Raw genomic sequence first — 10,542 nt, 5'->3', positions numbered from 1 at the left:
CAACCTTCAGGGGAATAATCCCTAGTCAAGAATTACGCTGCACAGGAAAAATCACACTAGACGTAGTGTTCGGCTCGCCGGACAACTACAGGTCCGAAGAGGTCACGTTCCAAGTGGCCCCATTCGGCAGCGGATATGACGCCTTGTTAGGGCGAGATGCATTCACAATCTTCCAAGCTATACCCCATTACGGGTACATGAAGCTCAAAATTCCCGGGCCCAATGGAATAATCACTCTCGTCAGTGATCCAGATATAGCACTCCGCGCTGAAAATAAGACAGCCGCACTGGCCCTAGAGGCATTATCCGAAGCCCTAGCGGCAGAAGAACTCACTGCGCTGTGCTCCACGGTGGATAGGGACGATGTGATACTCGATAAGAGGTCTAAGTCCACCTCTTTTAAACCAGCAGACGAAATAGTCAAATTCCAGGTCCTTCCAGTGGACCCCACAAAGACGGCCTCCATTGGGGCACAATTAAATCCTGATGTAGAAGCCACACTACGAGAATTCCTTCGGGAAAATTGGGACATTTTTGCCTGGCACCCTTCAGACATGCCAGGAATCCCACGCAGGCTGGCAGAGCACAGCCTAAATATCCTAAAAGGATTTAAGCCAGTCAAACAGGCTCTTCGGCGATTTTCCGAACCCAAAAGACAGGCAATGGGAGAGGAGCTAGCCAAGCTCGTAGAAGACGGATTCATCAGAGATATAAAACATCCGGACTGGCTAGCCAACCTGGTAATGGTACCCAAAAAGGACAAATCCTGGCGCCTTTGTGTCGATTTCAAAGACCTTAACAAGGCCTGTCCAAAGGACCCTTTGCCTCTCCCTCACATCGACCAAATCATCAATGCTACCGCAGGGCACGATTCATTGTGCTTCCTCAACGCATACTCCGGATACCATCAAATCAAGATGGCGGAAAAAGACCAGGCCGCAACGGCATTCATTACTCCATACGGACCATTCTGCTTCAACACAATGCCCTTCAGACTCAAAAACGCTGACGCAACATATCAGCGCATGATTCAGACATGTCTGGCTACCCAGATAGGCAAGACGGTAGAGGCATATGTAGACGATGTGGTCGTCAAGACCAAACACGTCGAAACTCTAGTAGACGACTTGAGGGTGACATTCGACAACCTCCGAGCATATGACATTAAGCTCAACCCGGAAAAATGTGTTTTCGGCGTACCAGCCGGAAAGCCCTTGGGCTTCATTGTATCCGGTAGAGGAATTGAAGCAAACCCAGCCAAGATCCGAGCTCTGTCACAATTGGATATCCCAAAAGACATCAAGCAAATACAAAAACTAACTGGATGCATGGCGGCTCTAAGCCGCTTCATCTCCCGTTTGGGAGAAAAGGCACCGCCCCTCTATCGCCTCCTCCGGCGCACCGAACACCTCGAATGGACGGATGTCGCGGCCGTACTCTAAGAAATTAAGACCGTATCGGCAACAAATCGGGTCCTGGCCATGCCCAACCTGGGCGAACCTATGTTATTATACATCGTGGCAACACATCAAGTTGTCAGCGCCGCACTCATCATCGAACGAGAAACATAAGGGCACACATTCCCTCTTCAAAAACCAGTGTACTACGTATCCACTGTCTTAACTCCATGCAAGTCCCGTTACCCACATTATCAAAAGATAGCGTACGCGGTGTTCATGGCATCCCGGAAGCTGCGACAGTACTTTCAAGAGTGTTCCATAATGGTGGCCTCCGAAGTACCTCTCAACGATATTATAAACAATCACGACGCGATGGGCAGGATTGCAAAATGGGCCATTGAGCTCTTACCATTTGACATAACCTACAAACCACGGCGAGCTATAAAATCGCAAGTTTTGGCTGACTTCATCGCCGAATGGACCGAAGCCGAACTCCCTAAAGAGTACGGCGCATACTCCAATTGGATCATGCATTTCGACGGCTCCAAAATGTTGGCTGGCTTCGGGGATGGCGTCGTCTTGACGTCCCCAACCGGAGACATAGTCCAATACGTGCTTCAGATAATGTACACGGACTCCAACAATGCAGCCGAATATGAGGGCCCTCTACATGGCCTCCGGATGGCAATCTCCATGGGTATTCAACGCCTAGAGGTGCGCCGGGATTCAAACCTCGCAATATCCCAAGTAAATGGAGACTTTGACGCCAAGGATCCGAAAATGTTAGCCTACCGTAACGCCGTCCTAAAAATATCAGCCCGGTTCGAAGGACTCGAATTCCACCATGTAGCCTAGGATAAAAACCAGGCAGCAGACGTGTTGGCACGCATCAGCGCAAAACGCGACGCCGTCCCTCCAAACATCTTCCTGGAGCGGCTCTTTACGCCATCAGTATTATGGGAAGAGGAGTCCGGAAATAACAATCCGAAACCAATTGCATCGCCTAACACAGAACATTCTGACACAATCGGTGGCTCAGCCAATGAAATAACAAATTCAGCCCACGAAATACTGGCAGTAATTGCCCCGTGGACGGAACCATTCCTAGCCTACTTAATCAGGCAGGGACTTCCCGAAGACCAAAATGAGGCCCGCTGCATTGTTTGGCGATCTAAAGCCTACAAGGTCCATGAGGGAGAACTTTATAAGAAAAGCACAACCGGAGTCCTTCAAAGGGGTATCTCCGAAGAGGAAGGGCGAAATCTCCTGGCTGAAATTCACGCTGGACTCGGCGGGCACCACGCCGCCGCCCGGGCCCTTGTAGGCAAGGCCTTCCGTACAGGATTTTATTGGCTGACCGCCCGGGCAGATGCTCAGGACTTAGTCCAATGATGCGTCGGTTGCCAGCTCTTTGCTAGTCAGAGCCACATGCCACCCACCGCTCTCAAAACTATACCCATCACTTGGCTGTTCGCTGTCTGGGGGCTTGACATGGTTGGACCCCTTAAAGGGGGAACCCACAAGCACAAATACTTATTGGTCATGGTGGACAAATTCACCAAATGGATAGAGGCCAAGCCGGTTAAAACGGCAGAATCCGGACCTGTGATAGACTTCATATCCAGGGTAGTACACCGTTTTGGCGTCCCCCACAGCATCATCACTGATAACGGCACGAATTTCACGGCCGATGAGGTTAAACTCTGGTGCAAAAACATGGGCATCAAGCTCGACTACGGTTCAGTCTACCACCTTCAAACTAACGGTCAAGTGGAACGAGCAAATGGTCTAATCATGAGCGGCATCAAACCCAGATTAGTGTGGTCCCTCACGGAATCTAACACGCACTGGGTAGAGGAGCTCGACTCTGTACTCTGGGGGCTGCGGACCATGCCAAACCGCACAACCGGATTCACACCATTTTTTATGGTATACAACGCTGAGGCAGTTTTGCCCTGCGATATAATTCATGACTCACATCGCGTGCGCATGTACGAGGAAAGGGAAGCCGAGTTGGATCGGTAGGACAGTTTGGACGCTTTGGAGGAGGAGCGCGACGTGGCAAAATCCCGTTCCGCATTCTATCAACAGCAGGCTCGAAGATATCAAAGCAGAGAAGTACGGGCCAAAACTTACAATGTTGGCGAGCTAGTTCTATGCCTGCCGGACAAGAAAAAGGATAAACTGAAGCCCAAATGGGAAGGTCCCTTCATCATCGACCAAGTCCTTACCGGCGGTGCATACCGTCTACGCAACGCATCTGACAACCGACTCGAGCCAAACCCATGGAACGCAGCCCGCCTGCGAAGATTTTACGCCTAGCGCCGGACTCAGGGTTCGTCTCCTTCCTCCGTCCACCTTTCATTTTTTTCGCTGTCTTTGTTTTCCCTCCTTTTTCCTCCCTCTTTCAGTACAAACCCCTTGAGGGCTGATCTGCGCTTTGTTCGCACTCACTCGATGTGCTACTCGCACTCGTTATACCTGGGGGCTTCTTTAACAGAAGCTTATTTGTATGGGCTTCATGCCCAACACATGTGTCATACTTCCACATGTACCTTTTGATCACCATTATATGCATCAATATGACTTAAGTTTTGGCCAAGCCGGGTTGCCTGGCTCCTGTGCTTACCCCTACGTTCCCGATTGTTCGGCTAGGAGGTAAAGGGAGCACCTCTGCAATTGTTACTGCCGGGTCAGCCGGATGTGTACCTCAGACTGGTTGAAGCCGAAGGCTAGCGTTCTTAAGGGAATATTCGGTCGGTGACCTGAAAGATGATTTATTACTTACTTATTTATCTGCCCCCAGATGGTTGTTCTGCTATTTTCGCAGTCCGAACATGCACTTTAGGGCATGCCTCCCAGGGAAAGGAACCCTTAACGAAACTATTCTCCCTGGAAGATGTTTCTTACTAACCATGTAATATAACATAGCTAGTTGGGCACTTGTCTGATAAAGCAATTATGACCCCTACGCCTTGTCTCCATGCACGCCCCGGTTCTTTTATAACCGTAAGGGTATTCGGACACACTCTGGACTGTTGGGTCCCGAGGTTGAAGCGAAAAGGTCCGCAAAGACAAACGATCTACAATCCGGCTAGAAGGCATTCTATATGTCATTTTAAAATTACATTGTCAAGCTGACTGATTGTACTCCTCTTCAATCCCATCTAACAGGCTGTCTAATTTACAGTCCTGTTGGGACTATTTCGCGGCCAACTCTACTTGGCCGTACATCAAGCTCACAGGGATCTCCTTCCCATCAGGCCCCACAGGTCTAACCTCGGCCATGTGGTTTGGGTCAGCCTTTGGGTACCGCGTCTTCACCATGGCCCAGGCCTCCCTGGCGCCTTGACGGCAGGACGATATCTTCCACAGACGGAGACGTCGCCGTACTCCCTGAAGCTTCTCAGCAAGCCCTCCAAGGCCCTCAGGTAGGGAGACGGAAGGCCATAAGGCCTGAACGACGCCGCTCATCGCCTGCCGAACACGTTCGTGTAGTTGCAGCAGCTCGGGAAGAGGGTCTCCCGTGGAACCAGGCATCTCCTCCGCCGGACGACCCGTGAGCACACCTACAGACACATTTCTGTCAATTGACTTCCTCGCCGAACTCTTCTTTTCAAAAGAGTTTGCTCAAGCACTTAAAATAAATGCCACGACGAAGCCGCCGATTCTCCTTTACGGAGTTAGACAGCTGGACCCGAACATCTTTTAGTTCTTCGCCCAGCTGGGTGTTGGCATCTTGGAGTTTGTTCCTCTCCTGCTGCACCCTCATAAGCACCCTCTCGCCGGCCTTCAACTGGTGCAGCAGCCGTTGCTTGTCCGGATCTAGTCCGGCACCCTGTGCAATATTATTGTCAGACTATACACACATGCCACACTTCATAAACTACTTCTCTTTTCAAAATATGAATTACCAGAGGGGGTCTCCGTGGCTCCCCCAGCAGCGGCTAGTGCGGCCTCAAGTTGAGCCTTGCATTCTTGAAGCTCCTGGGACAGGTGGGTATTCTTCTCGGTAAGATCCTGCATTACAGATGATCCTTAAATCAGTTAGTTTAACTATTTTAAGTCTCGGGGGCTACTGGCATATATAACTATTAAAATTCCTCACCCGTATGTCTTTTACATACCGCTCCGTGGCTCTGGTTAAACCATCTTGAGCAGCACGGAGGTGCGCGTCTCCCGCATTAAAGGCATTCAATGCCTCTGGGGAGAAACACGCGTCACGAAGAACTGTCTGACGGTGCCTGTGATTCATGGCGCTCTCCACCTCAGACCTGGTGGCGGACAACCTGTCGGCATCCTCCGTTGGAGGAGCATCCGGCTCGCGCCTTGCGCTTGCCTCCCCCTCCGGACCAGGCGTTCGAGCCTGGCTGGTGGAGGCTTGGTTGGCACCCTCTCCGGACTCAGTCCGGCGAGCGCTCTTTCTCCTAGAAGAATCATGACCATTAATATACCTCCCAGGAGTCTTTCCCTTAAAAGACAATGGTGCACCATACCTTTGCGGCGGCGTTTCGATTCGCGCCGCACTCCTCTTCCGCCTGCTAGGCCGCACTGACCTCGTTTGGTTAGTCGCCGCGGGCTCGGCTTCCCACTGTAAAGGCACCTCCTGCGAAGCACCATTGGTACACGATGGTCAGGAATAAGCATTAAAAAAGTAACGGTGTCAGGACTTCGGTCGTACTCACCTGGAAAGCCGGACATAAACCGGGGTAGTCAGCCATAATGGCGACTAAAGCATTGTCTATGCTGAGCTGGTGGAACACCCCGTCAATCAAATCCACCTTTATGTCCGGATCCTCTTCGGAGGCCGGATCAAGGGATCTTCCCGGATCCTCAGGTTGTGGAGTTGGGCTTTCTATGCCCTCCACATCCCGGCGCAGTTCCTGCGTCGAAATCATAAAGTAAGACACTTATCTTTGAAAGCACGGATCAGATATATAAGCGTCCGCTTACCCAGCTCCGAGGGTTATTCATGGAGAATCCATTCAATGTATTCGTGCGGAGGAAGTCCTTCTTCTCCCCCTTGTACAAGCCGGACAGGATCTTCACCAGATCGACGGCCGACCCCGGCCCCATGCGGCCATGACGGGTGGCGTCATTCTCCCCGTTGAAATCCCACATGGGGTGGCCCCTATATTGGAGAGGCTGCACCCCTCGCATAATGCATGTGGCCATGAATCCAATCATGGTTAATCCGGAATGGGCTAGTAACCGTATCCGGCCCATCAGATAGTGGACGCTCCTGTCATCTTGCTGTTGAGGGCTCCGTGGGCGCCAACTCAGGCGTTTCTTCAAAGGAGCGTTGCTAACTCCGGGAGGCCGATCTGAACTAGATACGGCAGCAGGGCGTCTTCCATATAGAACCACTCCGAAGGCCAGTCTTCGGACGCCTTCTTCGGGGTTCCGGATAGATATCCGGTCCCGGCGATGCGCCATATTTCGGCTCCGCCCACTTGATATATCGACCCCTCGTAAGAATGGGGTACGAGGCAAAACAACCTCTTCCATAGTGCAAAATGGGGCTCGATGCCCAAAAATAGCTCGCAAAGAGCTACAAAGCCCGCGATGTGCAAAATGGAGGCGCGCGTGAGGTGGTGAAGTTGGAGTCCATAAAACTCCAGGAGCCCCCGGAGAAACGGATGTATAGGAAATCCGAGTCCCCTTATTAAGTAGGGGACGAAGCATACCCGCTCTCCTTTGGAGGGATTGGGGACGCTCTCCGCCTACTTCCCACCCTTGTAGGTGGCCAGTCTGGCTCGAACCGGAACCATAAAGGCCGGGGGAAGGTATCCCTCTGCTTGGAGCGTCACTAACTCGCTATGCGGGACAGAGCATCTCCTCCAATCTCCTGGCTAAGGATTGGGAGCGCGAGAACAGGAGCCGCGTCGACTGTCCATGTTGGAATGGATTTTTTGTCAGATGCGCCTCGATGAGTACTTGCGGAAGGAGGATGGTGTGATTTGGATCTAGATCCTCGCCTCTCTTATAGGCAGCTTATTCACGCAGCTAGGGGGCAAAACGTAAGAATACCCTGGGCTTTCGCATTCGTACGACATGTGGAAGAGGGCCATTATTGGACGTAGAAGGCAAGGAGCACAACATTTATGAAGCAACCGGACAATATCCGGCAAACACATGAAACATGAAGGAGAACACGCCTTGCAAACGCCGAAGACAACATACGCGCCGGACTTGTCGTCATTGAAGCCTGGTTCGGGGGCTACTGAGGGAGTCCTGGACTAGGGGGTGTCCGGATAGCCAAACTATTGTCATCAGTCGGACTCCAAGACTATGAAGATACAAGATTGAAGACTTCGTCCTGTGTCCGTATGGGACTTTCCTTGGCGTGGAAAGCAAGCTTGGCGATACGGATATGTAGATCTCCTACCATTGTAACCGACTCTGTATAACCCTAGCCCTCTCCGGTGTCTATATAAACCGGATGGCTTCAGTTCGTAGGACGAACAACAATCATACCATAGGCTAGCTTCTAGGGTTTAGCCTCCTTGATCTCGTGGTAGATCTACTCTTGTAACACACATCATCAATACTAATCAAGCAGGACGTAGGGTTTTACATCCATCAAGAGGGCCCGAACCTGGGTAAAACACCGTGTCCCTTGTCACCTGTTACCATCCACCTAGACGCACAGTTCGGGACCCCCTACCCAAGATCCGCCGGTTTGGACACAGACAGTAATACTAGCAGGTATAACATGATCTCAGAGTATAAAACAACATAACATAACAGTGAACATGCAAATCCAAACATCACCGGAACAACGATAACCATCTTTTCAACAAGCAAACATTTATTAAATATTCAAGTTGAAAACCATGGCTACTACATGACTATCATGAAAGTGGGTATTGTGGCTTGCCTGGGGATGAAGATGGCACCGGGAAGAAGTGCGGTGAAGCCGCGGAAAGATTCGCCGAAAACACGTTCTCTCTCAAAGGGGCTGTTTACGCGCAAGAGAAAAAAGGTCATTTTCACAATGTCAAATCATAGTGAAAACATGACCAACAGAACGGTCTCGATGAAACGAAGAAGTGAGCGTTGGTTTCACCGTAAACAGAGTTACGGATAAAAAGATATAAGGGTTTTACTGCCAGGGACCTATCTGTAATGAAAAGATTTCCAAACAGGGGCCTGGATAGAAAAACAGAAAACGTAATCGGGGAAATACGTTTTCACCTTATCCAAATGAACAGTGGCGGGGCTGACGCATGCGGGTCCCATGAGTGGGGCCCGTCACTTATCCACGTGGGCTGGGCTCAGTCAACGCCTAAGGGGCTGACCAGTGTGGTCCGCGTGCTGGGGGGCCCACCTGGCTGTGTCTTCTTCCTCCTCGTGTTCCTCCCGATCGGGAACAGAGGAGAGGAAGCAGGGCGAGGCCGGCGGCGGTCTGGCTGGCTCCGGCCACGTTAGGCCGAGGCGAGGGCTGGATGAACAGTGAGCGGTGGCGTTGCCTCTGGATGAACAGGACCCCGTGGTGTGGAGGGCTGGATGAATAGTGGACGGTGGAGGGGTGGCCATGGAGGGGTGGTTTAATAGGACCCTATGGTGTGGAGGGCTGGATGAATAGTAGACGGTGGAGGGCTGGATGAACAGTAGACGGTGGAGGGGTGGTTGAACAGTAGCCAGTGGAGTAGCGCGCGGTGGAGGCTGGATAAACAGGAGCCCGTGGAGGGTGGAGGAGGTCGACGGTAACCCGTGGAGGCTGGAGGAGGTAGATGGTGGAGATGAACAGTATCTCGTGGAGTCCCGTTTTGCGGTACGCCACACCCCTCCCGATGAACATGACCCCTGTTTCGACCGTAGCGCTCCAACACAAGTCCGTTTCGACCGTTTTGCGGTACGCCACTCCCCTCCCGATGAACATGACCCCCGTTTCAACCGTAGCACTCCAACACAAGTCCGTTTCCTCCGTTTTGCGGTATGCCACACCCCTCCCGGTCAACAGGACCCCGTTCCGAACATAGGAGGCCCGTTTCCTCTGTTCTACGGTACGCCAGGCCTCGTTTCCATCGCCTGTTCCGTCCAAGCCCTCCCGATGAACAGAACCACGCATTCCGTTCCGACCCAGTCGGTTGGCTCCCCATGAACACGACGATGACGCTGTTTCTTCGTTCCGACCCAGCCATGTACGTATGCGCGAGTAGGCGTTTGAGACCCTACCCGTATGTACATACGTGACCGTATTTTTTCTTGCACCCTCGCCGCTGTACATACATGTACATGCTACGTGCGCACCTCCACTACGACACGTGCGCGCCGCTACTACGACGAGTGCGTGCCTCTACATCGACCAGTATGTACGTACACATTCGCGAGCAGAATGACAACACTACGTACGCTTCGACCAGGTGGGTCTCGACTGTTAGGCACTTCCTTGCCTACGAAGATGTAGTCAGGGGGGCGAATCGTTTTGTTTTTTTTGCCCGGACGCACTTCCTTGCGTGCGAAGATGTAGCTGGTGGGTCCCAGCAGTCAGGGGGCGAATCGTTTTTTTTTCCGGACGCACTTCCTTGCGTGCAAAGATGTAGCTGGTGGGTCCCAGTAGTCAGGGGGGCGAATCATTTTTTTTCGGACGCACTTCCTTGCGTGCGAAGATGTAGCTAGTGGGTCCTAGCAGACAGGGGGGGAACGTTTTTTCGCGAAATACGGTGGCCCGTCCGGTGGGTCCCCGCTGTCAGGCGGAGGAATAACTATTTTGCGCGTAATAAGGAGAAACTTCCTTGCTGCGGCCGTGGACCCAGCTGTCAGCCTCTCAACGTACAGTCCATGTCCGATGGAAGCCATTCCATGACCATGTTGACCACGCTGCGCCGAGAGCACCAGGGCGGTGGACGATGGCGAGGCCTAGGAAGGGGACGACACGGAGCCGGGGAAGAGGCGGCAGTGGATGCCCACACATAGAGGAGTATGAGGGTTCACTCGTTCGGCTGCGGTGTGAGGCTGCCGTCGCCGCAGAATAACAGGGGGTGTGGGTGCGTAGAGGGATGGCCTGGCCAGCGGTGGGAGTAGTTAGGGGCGGTGAGGCCTCCGCGGCATCACAGCCGGCCACGGGCGGCAGGAGCAGGCGGCACAACCGGCGCTGCTTTGGGCGGCTGGAGAAAGAAGACAAGAGGTTGAAGAA

The sequence above is a fragment of the Triticum aestivum genome, chromosome 3B (genome assembly GCF_018294505.1).
Source record: "Triticum aestivum cultivar Chinese Spring chromosome 3B, IWGSC CS RefSeq v2.1, whole genome shotgun sequence".
Classification (NCBI taxonomy): Eukaryota; Viridiplantae; Streptophyta; class Magnoliopsida; order Poales; family Poaceae; genus Triticum; species Triticum aestivum.
Note: the sequence above shows the minus strand (reverse complement) of the source record.